At 45.1% G+C, this 22387-nt stretch overlaps 1 long non-coding RNA gene across 1 annotated transcript; it reads right to left on the bottom strand.

Annotated features, from left to right (window-relative positions):
* Window positions 1–6633: 6633 nt before the first annotated feature.
* LOC144930461 (uncharacterized) lies at window positions 6634–20226 on the bottom strand. The gene is made up of 3 exons (XR_013635638.1): window positions 20124–20226; window positions 19774–20043; window positions 6634–8445 (listed from the first exon to the last, which is right to left on the bottom strand). It is a non-coding gene; the product is annotated as an uncharacterized LOC144930461 (long non-coding RNA).
* Window positions 20227–22387: the final 2161 nt, after the last annotated feature.

Here is a 22387-nt window from a genome sequence, read left to right as displayed (position 1 = left end):
TTGCTTATTGTAGCCACACTACAAATCAAAGCTGTTTGAATGACAGCTTTCTGTTGCTTGGGCCATCCTCTGGAGTGGAGTGGCTGGGTGCCCGGAGTTTCCCCTGCCACGTTCTTGGGCGTCTGGGTGAGGAGGATATGGAACTTAGGGAGGAGGGCAGGCGGTTATACAATGGATGCAGCGGCGGTCTGTGCTCTTGTTGCCTTTCCTGCAGCTCCACCAGACTTCTGATCATGTCCGTTTGCTCCCCCATTATCCTCAGCATCGCCTCCTGCATGTTCTGATCACACTCACTGTATGCTTTCCTGGCTTCTGCCACCGAACGCCTCCATGCATTCGTGGCCTATCAGTGTAGGAGGACTGCATGAGCTCAGAAAACGTGTAATCGCATGTGCATTTTTTTCGCCTTCTAATCTGCAATAACCTCAGGGACAGAGATAATACAGGGAGCATAGAAACATTTGCACCTACAGGGGGAATAAAAAGGGAGAGTAAAATTTAAGAAGATACTTTTCTGAGAATAAAAAGGAGACTCTTTCACAGTGAATCAAGCAATTCACAGCAGATAGCACACGTGCTTTAGGTACAAGGTTGCATTTTGCCTTTTATATTGAGCACCTGCCGGTATGGTTACACATCAGCACATGGCTGGGCAACAGAATTTGGTTTCCAGGCAGCTATGGTAAGCCAAAGGGTATGCAAGGTTGGCTTCTTCCGCCTTCATAACATGTGGGAATGGTTTCAAACTGCATCCTCCTCCTTTTCCATAGCAAGCAAAGCCGGTTGGGTTTGCCGTTTAAAAGGAGGGGCTGCGGTTTTGGGTTGGATGTGCATATACCTCTCCTCCACTGCGTGGCTATTCTCCAGGATGATCCCTTTTAGCCAAGCGCAAACAGCCCAGCATGAGCAGGGTCCTTTTACTGTTCCCTTACAAAAATTCCCCTATTTCAACCAGGTGACCATGAACGATATCACTCTCCTGAGGCTGACACAGAAAGATAAAGACTGAATGTTGCATGAGTGCGACCAAAACCCAAGACCATTGATGCCATGCTTTGTGCTGCAATGATTCCAGACTACTTGCTACTGGCTTGGCGTGGGAAGTGTCCTACCATGGAGGACGAAATAAGGCAGCCCTCCCCAGAAATCTTCCGCAAAGGCTTTCAGAGTACCACCAGGAGAACTTCATGGAGATGTCCATGGAGGATTCCCGCTCCATCTCCAGACATATTAACAGACTTTTCCAATAGCTGTACTGGCCGTGAATGCATCCCAACTCTTCAGAGCAAATCAAACATTAAACACAATTGCTTTTAACCCCTGTAGTGTAGTTACAAATGTGCACTCACCAGAGCTGCCTTCTCAGCCTTCAGGGTCCGGGAACCCGCCTTGGGAGGGTATTGGCTCCAGGGTGATGAAAAGGTCCTGGCTGCCGGGGAGAACGGATTCACCACTTGCCTGCTGTACATTCTCCTCCTCCTTCTCTTCCTCATCCACAAAATCCTCCTCCCTGTTGCGTGAGACTCCTCCCTTTTAAGTGTCCATGGACAGTGGTGGGGTAGTGGTAGCCCCGCCCACCCACCCCCGCCGAATGGCATGCAGCTGATCATAGAAGTGGCATGTATGGGACTCTGACCCAGAGCAACCATTTGCCTCCTTTGTCTTTTGGTGGGTTTGCCTGAGCTCCTTAACTTTCACGCGGCACTGCTGTGTGTCCCTGGTGTAGCCTCTCTCCACCATGCCCTGTGCGATTTTGGCCTATATATTAGCATTTTTTCTTTTTGATCATAGTTCTGCCTGCACAGATTCTTCTCCCCATACAGCAATCAGATCCAGTGTCTCCCGTTTGGTCCATGCCGGAGCTCATTTGCAATTCTGGGACTGCATGGTCACCTGTGCTGCTGAGCTTGCCACGCTGACCAAACAGGAAATAAAATTCAGAAGTTCCTGGGGCTTTTCCTGTGTACCTGGATAGTGCCAGGAGTTGAAAGTGCTGTCCAGAGCGGTAACACTGGAGCACTCCGGGATAGCTCCAGGAGGCAAATACCGTCGAATCGCACAACATGCATCTGCACTACCCCAAATTGGACCAAGGAAGGTTGATTCTAGCGCTACGCCCCTCGTCGGGGAGGAGAACAGCAGTTGATTTTAAGTGCCCTTTAGGTCAGTGGAACGGGGTTGGTTGTGTAGCCGCATTGCTTATAAAATCGACCTAATGTGGCTAAATTCGACCTAACCTCGTAGTGTAGACCAGGGCTAAGTTTTAAATGGGACTTTAGTGGTGTAGACCTTGTGCTTGGACTCTACATGGGTATGAATGGCACCCTCAGCCAATGCTTGTGATTTTATTGCCAGTCTCCTGATTACTGTGGGAGGGTTTTAAGCCCCAGCTCCTGGAGTCACATGGTTATGCGAAAATCTCAGCTTTCATTAAAAAAAAAATTGTCTAGCTCCTGTGACATCAGAGAAAAGCTTGAAAATATAGCCCTTACAGGCTCCAATACCAGGAAGCAACTAAAAAGAACCCAACATTTACTCTTTTTTAAAATCTCATGATTTTTAAGCCTATCTTTTTTGGGGGGGGCCTGACAGATGATTGTTGAATGCTTGGGGTTAGCAATTTTGAAATCCAGCTGAGAACATTGCATTTCACATTTTTTTCTGATCCAGAAAGCCTGTTAGCCCATATATAACTTCCCTAGCTGAAAGTGCACCAATGAGAATGGAGAGTGGGTATGCTTTTGATCATTCCCACCCTCTTGGCTGACTTCACATGATTGGCCAAGTCTTCCCCCAACAGCATGGGGATGGGATAATCATCATAGACTGCAAAAGTCCACGTTTCTGACCAGCCCTGGTACTGGACAGGCAACTTGGCTGTAGGCAGATTGAAAGAGTTGGACTTGAAGGGTTGAATCATCAGTTGGATCTCTGGGTTGATTAAATTGGGGTACACTAAGGAAGCATGGATAGCTGACACTTGTGCTCCGGTGTCCCTCCATGCGGTGACCTTCTTCCCGCCCACACTCACAGTTGCCCTCCGCTCAAAGGGTATCTGGGAGGTATCGGGGCCTGAAGACCTCTGGTGTGATTCCGGTGCAATGAACTGTAATCTGTTGGGGTTCTTGGGGCAGTTGGCCTTTACATGCCCCAGCTCGTTGCATTTAAAACATCGTCCAGCTGACGGATCACTGGGGTGAGGTGGGTTGCTGGAGAACAGTGTGGCGGGACGATAAGGTGGCTGGAGGGTTCCTTGGGGGGTAGGTGGGGCCTTGGGTGGCCCCCGGTAATAGGATGTGGTCTGAGATTGTCCCTTCTGGTATCCGCTCCAACTGTGACCAGTTTTTTTCTTCTCTGCCATCTCCATCCATTTGGCTCCAATCTCCCCCACCTCGATTACAGTTTTGGGTTTCCCATCTAGGATGTATCTTTCTATTTCCTCTATTTCCTTCCTCTAAGAACTGTTCCATTTGCATTAGGAAGGGCAAATTTTCTGGAGATTCAACACTTGCTCCTGATATCCAGGCATCCCAATATTTCCCAATGTGGTAGGCACGTCGGGTAAATGACACGTCTGGTTTCCACCTTAGGGCTCTGAATCACTGACAGGAATGCTTGGGTGTTAGCCCCATTCTGACTCTTGCCTTGGTTTTAAACAGTTCATACTCATTCATGTGGTCCTTAGGCATTTCAGCTGCCACCTCAGCTAAGGGTCCACTGAGCTGCGGTCTCAGCTCTACCATGTATTGGTCTGTAGAGATGCTGTACCCAAGGCAGGCCCTTTCGAAGTTTTCTAAGAAGGCCTCGGTATCATCGCCTGCCTTGTAGGTGGGGAACTTTCTGGGATGGGAAGTGGTACCTGGAGAAGGATTGCTAGGGTTTGTTGGTATAGTCCGCTGAGCCCTTGCCTTCTCCATCTCCAGTTCATGCTTCCTCTCTTTTTCCTTCTCTTCCTCCACATGCTTCCTCTCTTTTTCCTTCTCCTCCAGTTCTTTGGCCCTTGCCTCCAGTTCTTTTTCCCTTGCCTCCATATCTTTTTCCTTTGCCTCCATAGCTCTCCTGTGAGCAGCCGCTTGATGTTGTTCTGCCTCTCGCTGCCTCTCTTTCTTTGTCCTTTGCCTCCATTTTTCTTCTGTGAGCAGCTTCTAAGGCTTTTTCGGCTTCTTTCACTGCCTCCTGTTTGGCTAACTCCAATTTGTGTCGTGCCTTGGTGTCTGTCATCTTTACCTCTCTGTTTTTAACTAACTTTACACCTGAGGATTAGAAATAAAACAAACAAAACTTGGCTTGTAAAATTTTGCTGTGCTGTAATAGGATACCTATATTTTCTGATAGAGATTGTCAGCCTACAGAAAAATAAAAACAAAAAACAAAAAAACCCAACAACAACAATAAAAAAAATTTTAAAAAACCCCAAAACCCTAACACCTTTGTCTCCAGGCAAATAGGCAGAAAACCCCTCTAGTTACTTTTAGGTAAAAAAAAACTTCAGGTCTGTGAAGACTTGTGAATTTCCCTGCAGGAGGTTAACTACTCTGCCTTTAGGTAGAGAAAACTGCAATTCACAAAAGATAATTCCCTTTTGTCTCTGCTCTGGCCCCAAAGCAAAGCAAAAAAAACTTCCAACTATTTCCAGTTGGAGACCTGCTTTCTAGCCGCCCAAAGGATTTTAAAAATTTCCTTTTAAAATCTGTTTTTCTGGTTCAAAAAATCTCAAATTGATCTCAAAATGATTTCAAGTTAATCCCACCGCTCTGCCACCATGTAAAGGTTCCTTCCCCACTCCGAACTCTGGGGTACAGATGTGGGGACCTGCATGAAAACCTCCTAAGCTTACTTTTACCAGCTTAGGTTAAAACTTCCCCAAGGTACAAACTATTTTACCCTTTGCCCTTGGACTTCCACTGCCACCACCAAACGTTTATCTGGGTTTATTTATTAGGAAAGCGTTGTTTGGAAACTCTTTCCCCCACAAATCCTCCCAACTCTTGCACCCCAATTCCTGGGGAAGCTTTGGTAAAAATCCTCACCAATTTGCATAGGTGACCACAGACCCAAACCCTTGGATCTTAAGAACAATGAAAAAGCATTCAGTTTCTGAAAAGAAGGATTTTAATAGAAGTAAAAAGTAAAAAAGAATCACCTCTGTAAAATCAGGATGGTAACTACCTTACAGGGTAATTAGATTCAAAACATAGAGAATCCCTCTAGGCAAAACCTTAAGTTACAAAAAGACACACAGACAGAATATCCATTCTATTCAGCACAGCTTAATTTCTCAGCCATTTAAAGAAATCATAATCTAATGCATATCTAGCTAGATTACTTACTAAGTTCTAAGACTCTATTCCTGTTCTGTCTCCGGCAAAAGCATCACACAGACAGACACAGACCCTTTGTTTTTCTCCCTCCTCCCAGCTTCTGAAAGTATCTTGTCTCCTCATTGGTCATTTTGGTCAGGTGCCAGCGAGGTTATCCTAGCGTCTTAACCCTTTACAGGTGAAAGGATTTTTCCTCTGGCCAGGAGGGATTTTAAAGGTGTTTACCCTTCCCTTTATATTTATGACAACCTGTTGCTTTGTATTTATGTAAGAAAAGTCAAGGTCAAAGAAATACATTTGCATTTGGAGCAGAAGGCGATGAGGTTTGTGATGGTCCTTAGGTCCTGGGGAGAGTTCATTCTACAGTCTCGGACCCGCCCCTGAGAAAGTTCTCTCTTTTATGCAGATTAGCTTTACGCTTATTGTGAATAGTTCCATTGTTCCAGAGATGCATAGTTGTCAATCACGGTCTTAATCCTGGAGCTTTTGTCAGTCTTTAGATAGACCGGCCCCAGGCCATGAAGCCCATGAAGATAAGGACCCCAAGATCTTGAACTTTTATCAGGCCCACATTCTACTCAAAAGCTAGCTTCCCTGTTATACAGGCAAACCACTTAAGCACATGCTTATCTCTATGGGCTTGGCTACACTTGCAAGTTAGAGTGCATTAAAGCAGCCCCAGGTGTCCTAACTCCCAACCTGTCCACACTAGCAAGGCACTTAGAGCGCCTGGACTCTGCAGCTGGAGCGCTCCTGGTAATCCACCTCCACGAGAAGCATAATGCTTGCTGCGCCTCGGCTGAAATGCCTGGGTATCAGTGTGAACGAGGTGTTGCATTACTGTGCTGTGATCAGCGTCCGGAAGTGTCCCATAATCCCCTTAAACCAAGTGGCCACTCTTGTCATTGTTTCGAACTTGGCTGCAGGCATGCAGATATCCCCTTTCAAAGCTCCGTTTCTGACAACCAGCATGCTTATCTGCTCTGGGACAAAGCAGCCATTACTGTGGAATGCTGCTTGCTGTGAGTGTGTGAGAGAGAGGTGGGAGGGACCAGGGTCTGTTGCAGTCTGAACTTACAAGACAGCATGCTGACACACTCTCAGCACCCCCAAAACCAACTCTCTCTCCCCCCACATACACACAGGGTCGGATTAAGACCTTTAGAGGCCCTAGGCACTGAAAAGATTATGGTGCCTCCCCATATGTAATTCAAAATAAAAACAATACTATCCCGTGAAATAAAATTTTATTTTTCGAAATGACACAAAACTTACATGTATGCTGAAATTAAAATAGCTTCTTTCTAGATTTTCTGATTGCAAAATTCTGGATAAGTTCATCAAAGTTGACTTGATGAAGCATGTCCACTTCCATACACAATAGGGAAAGTGAATCAAATCTGTCCTGACACACTGTTGTTCTCTGAGGGTTTTTTATTCTTTTCAGCTGAGAAAAAGAGCATTCTGTGGAGCAGTTAGTAATCATCAATGTTAAAAAAATACATAGTGCGATCTCTACATTTGAAAATACACATTGTATTCCGTCTTTCAATATTGTGTCATGAAGATCAATGTGACTGAATTTCCTTTTTCCTGTTTCATTAAACTTTGCACGCATATAACAGTGGAACTGCCGTACTTCTCCACAGAGATTCATGTTCAAGTCAACAGGGTATGAGTCAACTAGCTTTTGGGAACCTTGTGAATATTGTTAGTCAGATAAGTCCATATCGTTTAGAAAAGAAAATCTACTTGATACTTCTTTGTACACTCCACCTCTCCTCTTCATATGAGCTTCAAGTGTATCAATTATAGCGTAGTAAGTAGATATGTGAAATTTGTCTCTAGGATTCAATGCTGTTTCTTTTGCACTGCTATCATTTGTTTGGTTTTTCCTGATTCACTTGCAGGACTGGGCTTCTTTGTAGTACTTGATTTGCCATTTCTTCACCAGTGTGGCTTTTCAAATTGAGGAATGTTATAAATCGTTCAACTGGTTTTCCATCTGTGGGAGACACATATCTTAGTACTCAATTGATCAATATGTGAAAGATCAGGTGTAGAGTCGACAGATAAACTGAAGTACCCAGCAGTAGTTATTTCATCCACAATAGCTGAACGAATGTTGTCACTCATTAGACTAATGAGTTCATCACATATTGTCTTGGATAAGTATGATGGGTTACCTTTGCCAGCATTCCCATATTTTGAGATATGGCCTGCTAAAAATGGGTCAAACTGAGCCACAAGATCCAACAATCCCAAGAAATTTCCATTCTGCAATGATCCAAATGTGTCATTTGATCCCCAGAAAGGCAGACCACGTTCAGCTAATGTTTGAATAACAGCTATAACACGCTGCAAGACATGTTGCCAGTATTCACGCTCCCCTTTAATTTGTTCTTCCAATTTTTGTGTCAATCCAAAGCCCTGTTTTCGATTTAAATATGTCAACATTGAATCTCTGTGAGTAGTGCTATTTTCATGTTGTTCAATTAAAACAGTATTTCCCCAGTGACTAAATCCATGTGCAACAAACCGGGATGTTGAAGGTTTATATGCAAAAAGTTTGCAAACAAAACAGTACACAGACCCTGTTGATGTACTGTGAATACAGTAGCCATTCTCGAGCGTATTTCTCACCATTCGCTTTCATGCCGAAAAATATTCTTTGTGGACAATATCTTGCTTGTTTTCCATAGGTAAAAGTCCAACGTGATTTCTCAAATGGCCCAGTGTGGTGTTGACAGCCATTTGGTCCACAATCTATCCAGTAACCTACATCAGCGGTATTGAAATCAACTCACATACCAGGATCTTTTCTCCTATTATTTACAGCATGATCAGTTACAGTCTCTGACACATCCACATGTTCTGGAATGGTGTTTGTTTCACCAATAGAAGAAGCGTCAGTCTCTGAAACACCTACAGGTTTTGGAATGATGTCTGTGCTACTGAGAGAAGATGTTGCTTCTGATGGATTCGCTTTGAAAAACGATGTCAGCTTTGGAAGATTTTGGAAACTTTCACTTTTTTGTTTCTTTTGTTTCTTTCACCAGTTTACGTTTCTGTGCTCCACTCAGTTGGTTACGTTTCATCCTGCCCCTTATCTCAGTTATCTGAACTTAAAAAAAAACAACAAATTATACAACGTACACTATTTTTATAATATATATACATAAGAAGGAAAAAACGAATCAAGTATGTATAACTCAGAAGAATATATCAATAATAAAACATAAATTTATTGCAATACATGACAGGATCTGATTTCCTCACATTATTTCGATCTACATTAGATAGGATGAAATGCACTACTCTTTGCATAAAGCCTGTGAAAACGGGCCTGTGAAAGCCTGTGAAAACGGGCTTTGAGAACCTGAACAAGGATTAAACAGGGGTTGATTGAGAGTCTAGAACAGCAGGTGCACATGTTATAAGGATTTCTTGGCCTCTGGATCCAAATAAGCCTCTTTTGTCCACCCTCACTGGAATTCACTTGCACCAATCTGGCTGGTGCAGAAACCACTACATAATGTACAGGAGCTCTCTGTATGGTTGTTCTATGCACACCATCATTCCAAACAGGGCTAATAAATTCTGCATAGGGCACTGTGTGGGACATATTGTATCTGAGGCAGGAAGGAGTGTTTCCTATTCCTAATGGCTGTGCAGAATATTGCCTGATGCAGACAGAGAAAAATGTAGCTGTAAGATCTCTGTGAGTTCCTGGGCTTTTTCACTTCCTCCTGTGGTCAGATGCAAACTAGCTGTCACCAAACTCCAGGAACCTACCGCCTCTCTAAGATGTGGTTCAAGTGCTCAACCTTTCTAGTTTTTCCTTTGAATGCAGTGGCTCAGTGGTGTGAATATTTACATATGATAGAAAACAGATTTATACTGAGATCTGGGCACTTTAGTAGCCTAAGTAAAATAGGTCAAATTTAACATGGTCTTTTACAAGTAACTTAAAATCAAGGAGTTAGTAAGCTAGGCATTTTCTACAAGTGGAATGAACTTGCAGTCATTTCCTGTGGCCCGGATGCAAAGTCCAAAGTTGCTGATTCACCCGGCCTCCATCATTATTTTTTCTACAGCCTGCAGTGTAATCTTTCTAAACCTAGGACTACTTGTGGCACCTTAGAGACGAACCCATTTATTAGAGCATGAGCTTTCGTGCGCTACAGCTCACCTCATCGGATGCATACTGTGGAAAGTGTAGAAGATCTTTTTATATACACACAAAGCATGAAAAAATACTTCCCCCCACCCCACTCTCCTGCTGGTAATAGCTTATCTAAAGTGATCACTCTCCTGACAATATGTATGATAATCAAGTTGAGCCATTTCCAGCACAAATCCAGGTTTTCTCACACCCCCCCCCCCACACACAAACCCACTCTCCTGCTGGCAATAGCTTATCCAAAGTGACCACTCTCCTCACAATGTGTATGATAATCAAGGTGGGCCATCCCCAGCACAAATCCAGGGTTCAACAAGAACATCTGTGGGGGGGGGGGTAGGAAAAAACAAGGGGAAACCTTTATGCAAGGTAACCTATTTCCCCTTGTTTTTTCCTACCCCCCCCCCCCCCCACAGATGTTCTTGTTGAACCCTGGATTTGTGCTGGGGATGGCCGACCTTGATTATCATACACATTGTGAGGAGAGTGGTCATTTTGGATAAGCTATTGCCAGCAGGAGAGTGGGTTTGTGTGTGGGGGGGGGGGTGAGAAAACCTGGATTTGTGCTGGAAATGGCCCAACTTGATTATCATACACATTGTAAGGAGAGTGATCACTTTAGATAAGCTATTGCCAGCAGGAGAGTGGGGTGGGAGGAGGTATTTTTTCATGCTTTGTGTGTATATAAAAAGATCTTCCACACTTGCCACAGTATGCATCTGAGGAAGTGAGCTGTAGCTCACGAAAGCTTATGCTCTAATAAATTGGTTAGTCTCTAAGGTGCCACAAGTACTCCTTTTCTTTTTGCGAATACAGACTAACAGGGCTGTAACTCTGAAACCTTTCTAAACCTAGGTACAGTAATGTCGCACTAGATAAAATTATGGGGTACAACCACGCAATTTAATTTGATCAACACAACCATTTTAGATTCTGAGAGCATCTGGTGCACTATACAGGGTGTTCTTTGAGACCCACTGCTGAGAACCTTGTTTCCATTGTCTTCAGTGACATGCAGCACTTAGAAGGATGGTGACCTTAGTTTGTTTTTATGATATCTTTGCTGGAGTCATCTTCATTTTGAACCAGATTCTGCTACCCTTATGATGAGTAGCACCTTACTTCTCACACAGTCCCCTTGAATTCAAAGAGACGATTTGTGGAATAAGATATTACTCGGTGTGTAAAGAGTGACTGGCTCTTTTAAGAGGAGATGAAGTGGGATCCACCTGTGTCATTATTAATTAGCTGCTTACCAGCCGGAGGCCATGGGGCTAAGAGGGTCAGGTGACAACTTAATGGACACCTGGGCCTCATACAAAGGTCTGCGAGTGCTCACGCTGGGGTGTGGCATCACAGAGTGTAGGCAGGCTTCTGAGGAAGGTCCTCAGTCAGGTTTTATAGGTGGCTGGGTACTATAGGGGAACCAGCCTCTCTATACCAGCACATGGAAGGATGCAGGCAACAGAGCCCATCAGGGGCTGAGGATGGTACTCCAGTGGAACCAGCTGGGGGCTGCCTGAGTGTTCTACCCTAGAGCCAAAAAGACTCTCAAAGGTAGCACAGAAAGGGGATGTGTGGGCTGAGGAGAAGCCCCTAACGAGTGGAAGAACCTTTTTTGTTGTGACTTTTTAGTTGCCCTTTCCCTACCCTGGAAAGGATTAAGATTGTTTGTGACTTGTTTTACTGGGGATGCTGAAGGAAGGAAACAGAGGCAGGGAGTGCCTGTAGAGCTATGCCTAGCCAGCAGGGGTGCTACAGGGCAGGCATGCCCTATGAAACAGTAGCAGAATCTAGTTCTGTATATTTATTTCAGCAATGCCTAGAAGTGTGCTAGGTGCTTCACAGAACAGAGATGGTCCTTTCTACTTACTACAGCTGACTTCTCAAAGTTAGTGAGATTTACCAGTTGATTAAGTACATCTAATTGTTACAAATAATGTGCTAACGTTTCTCTGGTATTACTTCCAAACTTATTTGCTCATTATTAAGCACCACTATGCTCACTTGTACTCTTATGGGCCTGCGTGTGCTCTCATTTACCATGGTGTAAACCTGGAGTAACCCCACTGAAGTCAGTGCACAGGCAGTGTGAGTGAGGGCAGGCCCTAGAACTTGAAGAGTATGCAACAGGATTGTAGAGGCAAGAGTGCTTCTTATTTTAACATATTCCGAGAACTAATGATTGCAAAGCAGGGTGTAAATCACAGGCCAGTTACACTCAGGCCCCTTCAGCAGCAGACAAGGTGAAAGGTTGATCTAGTGGTCAGGGTGCTAGCCTGGGACTTGGGAGATCTGGATTCAGTTCCCTGCTACTTTATGCAAGCCACTTAGCCTCTTTGTCTCAGTTCTCCATCTGTAAAAGGAGGATAATAGCACTTCCCTACTTCAAAGGGGCGTGGTGAGAATTAACATGATACTACTACAATAAAGGGGGACTAATATGTACTTTGGATGGATAAAGGAGCCTTAAACTCCTACTCCAATGGAGGCCTCATAATTCCTCTTATAATTTCTTTTTATAGGCTGTTAGAATAAAAATATATGGACCACATCCTTAGGTGGTATAAACTGGCATAGTTCCACTAAATTCAGTTGTTGTTTTTTTCCCTGTGGTAGCTTTGTATTTGCTTCTTTCTGATCTGTCATACTTAAATTGAGATACATCTACAGCAAGTAGCAATGAATGCTCATTTTTCTGCTGTTCTTTCATCAGGGGTATTAAGAGACTTACCAATAGAGTGACATTTCTTTGCACTCACATCACTTATATTTGATAGTGATTTACTCAGCACCTCATGGGTTTCAGCCCAGTGTGATTTAGGGCTTATGTACACTTAAAACGCTACAGGTGTGCCACTGTGTAGTGCCTCAGTGTCGACACTACCTATGCTGACAGGAGACACTCTCCCAGTGGTGCGGTTAATCAATCTCCCTGAGAGGCGGTAGCTAGGTTCTCAGAAGAATTCTTTCGTTGGCTTAGTGCTGTCTACACAAGGACTTAAGTCAGCTTAACTACATAGCTCAGGGGTTGCGGATTCTTCATACTGCTAAACGATGTAGTTAAACCAACGTATCCTCCTAGTGTAGACCAGGCCTGCAATTGCTCTTAAATTGTTTAAAGAGTGTTGTTAGCATCAGGATGGGGAGGAAACATTTTATAAATGGTTATTATTATCGATGTGTTGCCCATTCCCGCTCTCTTACTGACACCTGCTCTGTGGGTGTCTGTCTGTGCTGACGCAGCGGGAGGGGGTGACTGCCCATGGAGAAAGTCTGGGCTCATTAATTCTAACATCGTCTCTGGTTACGGAGATGGATGAGTGTTGCCTGCTTCGTCTTGTGTGGTTAGTCTGCAAATCTGTACTCTGCCACTTCAATAACCAGTTCCCTGTCTAGAAGCAGTCTGTGTGTCCTAGAAAGGGTTATGACACTCTAATTAGCTTCAGGAAGAAGGTAAGCAAATATTTTAATTGTCTTGTATTTTGTCCAACTTGTAGATTCACAAAGCCAAGCATAGATGGCATTTAAATTGTGTTGTGAGCTTTTGGAGTTGCCATTCATTTTCTACCTTTTACAAAGTGCTCAAACACTTCACAAATACCCTGTGCATGTGTCCTCTGAAAACTCTTAGAATTCTTTAGTTGGCCAGAGAGGCTGCTTTTGAGTGAAATAAGTCACAGACTCTCCCCGTCTGGCCTGGAGCATGCTGTACTGCTTCCCTAATAAATAATGGAGCACTTAAAATCTTTATATTTCAAAGCACTTTACAAAGCTATCCTGGTCTCATTTTTACAGAGAGGGGAACTGAAGCACAGAGGATAGTGTGGCTTATCCAAAGACAAAAGGTGAGTCAAGAACACAGCCAGAACTAGAACCCAATTTTCGGACTCCTTGTCCTGTACCCTGTATAATGGATCATGCTGCCTCACTAGTCTTGAGGGGGGTAACTGCTATTTTCCCTTGGGTGCATTAAGCTCTGTCCAGAAATCAAATTCTGGCCTCCTGCAATCTCTTGCTGCTAGGTTAGCATGGTGTCCCATCATGTTTCTTGAACATTCTTTTTAGTATCGTCTATCATATACATATTGAGCATATTTTAAGCTATATTTATTTCCAAGCTAACCCACTTTGAGTTGCAGACTGTTAGTTCTTAAGTGCTCTTGACCTAATTAATAATCACACACTTGTCTTAAACTCCTACTCTGTCAAGAGGAAACTCATTCTAGAGTATTAAAAATAGTTTTTCATTTCTCTTTTCAGTTCCATAGACTATAGCTAAAGGCCTAGATTTGAAATCAACATATAGGGGCTAAAGCCAGGGCCAGAATCTGGCCCAAATTCTTAACTGTTTGGGCAGAAAGCTTGAACTGGATTCATAAAATTATGCTCACAAAGGCCCTGCAATGGAACATTTCACTCTGTACGTGGATAGGCCCATAATGAAAAGTTACAGCATGTGAAGGAGATGCCTCCATCTCCTCTGGTGACAAACATGAATATTTTCCCAATGAGACTGAGGCCAGGTCTACACGACACACTTACTTTGGTATAACTATGTCGCCTAGAGATGTGAAAAATCCACACCCCTGAGCAACCTAGTTAGACTGACCTTAGCCTCCCCCATGTTGACAGTGCTATGTCGGCAGGAGAGCTTCTCCCACTGACATAGATCCTGCCTCTCACAGAGGTGGTGTAACTAAGCCAACGGGAGAGAGCTTTCCTGTCAGCTTAGAGCATCTTCATCCAAGTGTTGACGTGCTGCAGCTCAGCTGCATTGGTGCAGCTGTACCGATGCCGTGTTTGTAGTGTAGACCAGCTCTAAGTCCAGCGTCAAATGTTGTAATGTTAGCGTGAATCACACTTTTTGTTTCCATTAACATTCTTTTACAATACTGAGTCTCAAGAGAGGTCAAGTATCTACCAGTAACATCTCTCTGCAATGGACAGTGTTTAAAAGTTATGAATCACTTATGGGAAGTAGTCACTCCTGGGATCCAAACCGATTTCTCTAATTTCCAAAGCCTTAAAACAATAATCAAAGTAACAAAACCCGTCCTATTATTCGCTGACATACTTAACCTGGGCTTCATTAGACTTCCAGTGTTAGTACATGTGGCACAGAAATAATTTCATCAGCTGTCTGTCTGTTACGGTAAACAGAGCCTTTTGGATCCTGCCAGTAATGCAGTGGCTTTTCTAACCTTTTCTATATACTACTGAGATAATTTCTTTGCACTTGCATAGTACTTTTCATTTGAGGCTCTCAAAGCACTTTGTAAGAATCATAGAATCATAGAATATCAGGGTTGGAAGGGACCTCAGGAGCTCATCTAGTCCAACCCCCTGCTCAAAAGCAGGACCCATCCCCAATTAAATCATCCCAGCCAAGGCTTTGTCAAGCCTGACCTTAAAAACTTCTAAGGAAGGAGATTCCACCAGCTCCCTAGGCAACGCATTCCAGTGTTTCACCACGCTCCTAGTGAAAAAGTTTTTCCTAATATCCAACCTAAACCTCCCCCACTGCAACTTGAGACCATTACTCCTTGTCCTGTCCTCTTCCACCACTGAGAATAGTCTAGAACCATCCTCTCTGGAACTACCTCTCAGGTAGTTGAAAGCAGCTATCAAATCCCCCCTCATTCTTCTCTTCTGCAGACTAAACAATCCCAGTTCCCTCAGCCTCTCCTCATAAGTCGTGTGTTCCAGACCCCTAATCATTTTTGTTGCCCTTCGCTGGACTCTCTCCAATTTATCCATATCCTTCTTGTAGTGTGGGGCCCAAAACTGGACACAGTACTCCAGATGAGGCCTCACCAATGTCGAATAGAGGGGGACGATCACGTCCCTCGATCTGCTCGCTATGCCCCTACTTATACATCCCAAAATGCCATTGGCCTTCTTGGCAACAAGGGCACACTGCTGACTCATATCCAGCTTCTCGTCCACTGTCACCCCTAGGTCCTTTTCTGCAGAACTGCTGTCTAGCCATTCGGTCCCTAGTCTGTAGCTGTGCATTGGGTTCTTCCGTCCTAAGTGCAGGAACTCTGCACTTATCCTTATTGAACCTCATCAAATTTCTTTTGGCCCAATCCTCCAATTTGTCTAGGTCCCTCTGTATCCTATCCCTGCCCTCCAGCGTATCTACCACTCCTCCTAGTTTAGTATCATCCGCAAATTTGCTGAGAGTGCAATCCACACCATCCTCCAGATCATTTATGAAGATATTGAACAAAACCGGCCCCAGGACCGACCCCTGGGGCACTCCACTTGACACTGGCTGCCAACTAGACATGGAGCCATTGATCACTACCCGTTGAGCCCGACAATCTAGCCAACTTTCTACCCACCTTATAGTGCATTCATCCAGCCCATACTTCTTTAACTTGCTGACAAGAATACTGTGGGAAACCGTGTCAAAAGTTTTGCTAAAGTCAAGATACAATACATCCACTGCTTTCCCTTCATCCACAGAACCAGTAATCTCATCATAGAAGGCGATTAGATTAGTCAGGCATGACCTTCCCTTGGTGAATCCATGCTGACTGTTCCTGATCACTTTCCTCTCATGTAAGTGCTTCAGGATTGATTCTTTGAGGACCTGCTCCATGATTTTTCCGGGGACTGAAGTGAGGCTCACTGGCCTGTAGTTCCCAGGATCCTCCTTCTTCCCTTTTTTAAAGATTGGCACTACATTAGCCTTTTTCCAGTCATCTGGGACTTCCCCCGTTCGCCACGAGTTTTCAAAGATAATGGCCAATGGCTCTGCAATCACAGCCGCCAGTTCCTTTAGCACTCTTGGATGCAACTCGTCCAGCCCCATGGACTTGTGCACGTCCAGCTTTTCTAAATAGTCCCTAACCACCTCTTTCTCCACAGAGGGCTGGCCATCTATTCCCCATGTTGTGATGCCCAGCGCAGCAGTCTGGGAGCTGACCTTGTTCGTGAAGACAGAGGCAAAAAAAGCATTGAGTACATTAGCTTTTTCCACATCCTCTGTCGCTAGGTTGCCTCCCTCATTCATTAAGGGGCCCACACTTTCCTTGGCTTTCTTCTTGTTGCCAACATACCTGAAGAAACCCTTCTTGTTACTCTTAACATCTCTCGCTAGCTGCAGCTCCAGGTGCGATTTGGCCCTCCTGATTTCATTCCTACATGCCCGAGGAATATTTTTATACTCTTTCCTGGTCATATGTCCAACCTTCCACTTCTTGTAAGCTTCTTTTTTATGCTTAAGATCTGCTAGGATTTCACCGTTAAGCCAAGCTGGTCGCCTACCATATTTACTATTCTTTCGACACATCGGGATGGTTTGTCCCTGTAACCTCAACAGGGATTCCTTGAAATACAGCCAGCTCTCCTGGACTCCTTTCCCCTTCATGTTAGTCCCCCAGGGGATCCTACCCATCCGTTCCCTGACGGAGTCGAAGTCTGCTTTCCTGAAGTCCAGGGTCCGTATCCTGCTGCTTACCTTTCTTCCCTGCGTCAGGATCCTGAACTCAACCAACTCATGGTCACTGCCTCCCAGATTCCCATCCACTTTTGCTTCCCCTACTAATTCTTCCCGGTTTGTGAGCAGCAGGTCAAGAAAAGCTCCCCCCCTAGTTGGCTCCTCTAGCACTTGCACCAGGAAATTGTCCCCTATGCCTTCCAAAAACTTCCTGGATTGTAAAAAGAAAAGGAGTACTTGTGGCACCTTAGAGACTAACCAATTTATTTGAGCATGAGCTTTCGTGAGCTACAGCTCACTTCATCAGATGTTTACCGTGGAAACTGCAGCAGACTTTATATACACACAGAAATCATGAAACAATACCTCCTCCCACCCCACTGTCCTGCTGGTAATAGCTTATCTAAAGTGATCAACAGGTGGGCCATTTCCAGCACAAATCCAGGTTTTCTCACCCTCCACCCCCCCACACAAATTCACTCTCCTGCTGGTGCTAGCCCATCCAAAGTGACAACTCTTAACATAATCAAGTCGGGCTATTTCCTGCATAGATCAAGGTTTTCTCACATCCCCCCCGCCCCCATACACACACAAACTCACTCTCCTGCTGGTAATAGTTCATCTAAACTGACCATTCTCCAGGTTTAAATCCAAGTTAAACCAGAGCATCGGGGGGGGGGGGTAGGAAAAAACAAGAGGAAACAGGCTACCTTGCATAATGACTTAGCCACTCCCAGTCTCTATTTAAGCCTAAATTAATAGTATCCAATTTGCAAATGAATTCCAATTCAGCAGTTTCTCGCTGGAGTCTGGATTTGAAGTTTTTTTGTTTTAAGATAGCGACCTTCATGTCTGTGATTGCGTGACCAGAGAGATTGAAGTGTTCTCCGACTGGTTTATGAATGTTATAATTCTTGACATCTGATTTGTGTCCATTTATTCTTTTACGTAGAGACTGTCCAGTTTGACCAATGTACATGGCAGAGGGGCATTGCTGGCACATGATGGCATAGATCACATTGGTGGATGTGCAGGTGAACGAGCCTCTGATAGTGTGGCTGATGTTATTAGGCCCTGTGATGGTGTCCCCTGAATAGATATGTGGGCACAATTGGCAACGGGCTTTGTTGCAAGGATAAGTTCCTGGGTTAGTGGTTCTGTTGTGTATGTGGTTGTTGGTGAGTATTTGCTTCAGGTTGCGGGGCTGTCTGTAGGCAAGGACTGGCCTGTCTCCCAAGACTTGTGAGAGTGTTGGGTCATCCTTTAGGATAGGTTGTAGATCCTTAATAATGCGTTGGAGGGGTTTTAGTTGGGGGCTGAAGGTGACGGCTAGTGGCGTTCTGTTATTTTCTTTGTTAGGCCTGTCCTGTAGTAGGTAACTTCTGGGAACTCTTCTGGCTCTATCAATCTGTTTCTTTACTTCTGCAGGTGGGTATTGTAGTTGTAAGAAAGCTTGACAGAGATCTTGTAGGTGTTTGTCTCTGTCTGAGGGGTTGGAGCAAATGCGGTTGTATCGCAGAGCTTGGCTGTAGACGATGGATCGTGTGGATTGTCTATGCACTGCTGTATTGCTCTCCCAGCAGATATCAGGAAAATTAAAGTCACCCATGAGAACCAGGGCATGCGATCTAGTAGCTTCCGCGAGCTACCGAAAGAAAGCCTCATCCACCTCATCCCCCTGGTCCGGTGGTCTATAGCAGACTCCCACCACTACATCACTCTTGTTGCTCACACTTCTAAACTTAATCCAGAGACACTCAGGTTTTTCTGCAGTTTCGTACCGGAGCTCTGAGCAGTCATACTGCTTCCTTACATACAGTGCTACTCCCCCACCTTTTCTGCCCTGCCTGTCCTTCCTGAACAGTTTATAACCATCCATGACAGTACTCCAGTCATGTGAGTTATCCCACCAAGTCTCTGTTATTCCAATCACGTCATAATTCCTTGACATCACCAGGACCTCCAGTTCTCCCTGCTTGTTTCCAAGGCTTTGTGCATTCGTATATAACCACTTGAGATAACCTGCTGATCGCCCCTCATTCTTAGTATGAGGCAGGAGCCCTCCCCTCACAGACATTCCTGCCTGTGCTTCCTCCCGGTATCCCACTTTCCCACTTACCTCAGGGCTTTGGTCTCCTTCCCCCGGTGAACCTAGTTTAAAGCCCTCCTCACTAGGTTAGCCAGCCTGCTCGCAAAGATGCTCTTCCCTCTCTTCGTAAGGTGGAGCCCGTCTCTGCCCAGCACTCCTCCTTCATGGAACACCATCCCATGGTCAAAGAATCCAAAGCCTTCTCTCCGACACCACCTGTGTAGCCATTTGTTGACTTCCACTATTCGACGGTCCCTACCCAGGCCTTTTCCTTCCACGGGGAGGATGGACGAGAACACCACTTGCGCCTCAAACTCCTTTATCCTTCTTCCCAGAGCCACGTAGTCCACAGTGATCCGCTCAAGGTCATTCTTGGCAGTATCATTGGTGCCCATGTGGAGAAGCAGGAAGGGGTAGCGATCCGAGGGTTTGATGAGTCTCGGCAGATTCTCCGTCACATCGCGAATCTTAGCCCCCGGCAAGCAGCAGACTTCTCGGTTTTCCCGGTCAGGGCGGCAGATGACTCAGTCCCCCAGAGTAGAGAGTCCCCGACCACCACCACCCGCCTCCTTCTCTTGGGAGTGGTGGTCGTGGAACCCCCCCTCTCAGGACAGCACATCTCATGCCTTCCAACCAGCAGAGTCTCCTTCTGCTTTCTCCCGCCAGACATATCATCTGGTCCACTCTCCGCAATGGTACCTGTGGAGAGAACATGAAAGCGGTTAGTTACCTGTGTCTGCGTTACTGGAACCCGGACATTCCCCCTTCTTCTGGAGGTCACATGTTGCCAAGCTTCTTCACTGGCCTCTTGGCTCCGCTGTGCAACCTGCTCTAAATCTTTAGAGCTTTGTGCCCGTAGAAGCACATCCTGACTTTTGTCCAGAAAATCCTCCGTTTCCCGTATGCAACGCACGGTTGTTATCTGTTGCTCCAGACCTTCAATCTTCTCTTCCAGTATGGAGACCAGCTTGCACTTTGTACACACAAAGTTGCTTCTGTCCTGTGGAAGAAAGACAAACATGGCACATCCAGTGCTGGTCACAATAGCTGACCACCCCCCCTTCCATACCACCTTCTTACTATGAGCTTCCTCAGAGAAGTTGGCAAGATGTAAGCCTCACTGGGCTCACTCCAGGCGAACTCCCAGGCAAACTCCTGCTGTGTGCTGCTCTGCTGTCCCCCGCTGCTCTGCTGGTTCGCCGCCGCTCAGCTGGTTTGCAAAGCTCTGGCTATTTTTAAACAGCCAGGCTCCCCTGAAACAAACAAACAGACCGCCCCAGTGCCCGCCCCCTGCAGGCTACCAGCCAATCAGACACTCGCTCAGGCTCTCACATTGCCCTCCCAGCAAACACACACACAGCAAGCCTTCATTTATTTAGGCTAACAGCTGCCTGGTGAGGTAAACTTCTTCATTTTATAGATGAGGAAACTGATGCCCTGAGAAATTAAGTGAGATCTTTCTCATCACACAGGGAATGTTTGGTAGAACTGGGGATAGAACCCAGATCTCCAGAGTTCCCATCGCTAATATTAATGGAAATTTGAGAAGAGCCTTTCCCCACCTCTGAGTACTGGTTTATCATATAATGAGCACCGTATCCCTAAAGACCCTTTGGAGATGTTCGCCCCATGATATTTCACTGCTACCCAGAGAGACTTTTAGTCAAATCTATTGCACTTTGCAGCCTGTATAACAGGACTTGCAACATATATCTCTTTTACTATATCACAGCAGGAATTTTTGGAGGACTATAACATGCTGCAACCCAGAAAATCCTGTCAATTCTTCACTGCACAGAACAGCCTAGGAAAGACTGTATATTGGAATCATTTGGTAGCAACTCCATGAACTAAGCTAAAAGGCCCTTTCCATTTTCAACACAGTTTTGATATGTAGTAGTTGTAGCAATCCTTCCTTTAGTATGCCTTAGTTTTTCTATTATGACACAAGCAAATTGCTCAGCTGTTGTGAATGTTATAGAATATTTCTGCAGTATTGTTGGACTCTAGCGGAACTAGCATCACCTGGCAAAACAACTAACACTTTTTATAGTACAGAAACCCCCCTTTGAAAACAGCTGCAGTTGGGTGTGATTTTCTTTTGTCTAGGAAATGAAAGGCTAATGATTTTTTGTTGTAGCTGACAAGTGCATATACAGATCTCTCTCGTTGTTGTAGCCATGTTGGTCCTAGGATATGAGAGAGAGGAATGGAGAGGTGATATTTATTATTGGACCAACTTCTGCTGGTGGAGAGGACAAGCTTTTCTGCTTCACAGAACTCTTCCTCAGCCTATGCTGTGGGCAGCTCGAAAGCTTGTCCTCTCCACCCATAAAAGATCCTGTAAAATGTATTACTTCACCCACCTTGTCTCTCTCGTATACAGATCTCAGCAAGGCCTCATGTACAACAATCTCTGAAATCATTGTACATGCTTAGTGGAAACACTCCTGCAAGGCATTTATTTCAAACTCTGGTCACTGTCTACTATGTTAATGTTTCCCCAACCTTTACAGCTGAAGATACTACAACCAATCTATTTTGTGATAATGGGGAGACGGGCTTTATTCTGAAGTCTTCCCTCAAACAAAACTCCTATTCACTTAAATGAATGCATGCTGTGCCTCACTGGAGACTGCAATATGGGGTCCTTGGCTTTCAAGCTAACAGCACCTGTGTGCACACAATCCCCCACGTGCATAATAAATTGTTCAGTGTAAGAATAAGCGCAGCAAGTCTGTCTATAAGGTGTATGACAATTCAGGACCGAAACATATTCCATGTTCTACATTTAGCCAACAAAATTCTCCAGCAGGAAACACTTTAGTGCCCTATCCCTGAAATACCAGCTGCTGTAGTTCCACTGAAGTGACTGGCCTTGTCTACTCTATAGGGAGTGCTATGCTCAGCCAGAAGTGTTTCCAGATCTAGCCCTTAGTATTTAGAGATTTGCTCTATTTTAGAATTATTTGCTTGAATTACTCAGTGTAACACTGGCAGACCAGCTCGTGCCAAAGCCCCAGCCCAATTCATTTGTATTAGCGTGTATATATAGATAAAAGTGATTGTTAAGGTATAAGAGTGTATTTGGTGTTTAAACTTCGTGAAAAGTAATGGGATGTCACTTGCACTGTTTTCACTTATCTATATCCCGTTAGAACAGCGGTGGGCAAACAACTGCCGGCGGGCCACATCCGGCCCACGGGACTGTCCTACCTGACCCTTGAGCTCCCGGCTGGGGAGGCTAGCCCCCCAGCCCCTCCGCCGCAGCTCGCCATGCTGCCAGTGCTCTGGGCGGCAGGGCTGCAAGCTCCTGCCGGGCAATGTGGCTGCGAGAGCCTGTG

The sequence above is a fragment of the Lepidochelys kempii genome, chromosome 4 (genome assembly GCF_965140285.1).
Source record: "Lepidochelys kempii isolate rLepKem1 chromosome 4, rLepKem1.hap1, whole genome shotgun sequence".
Taxonomy (NCBI): Eukaryota; Metazoa; Chordata; order Testudines; family Cheloniidae; genus Lepidochelys; species Lepidochelys kempii.
The sequence above is the reverse complement of the archived record's forward strand: the minus strand, read 5'-3'. Positions and strand labels throughout refer to the sequence as shown.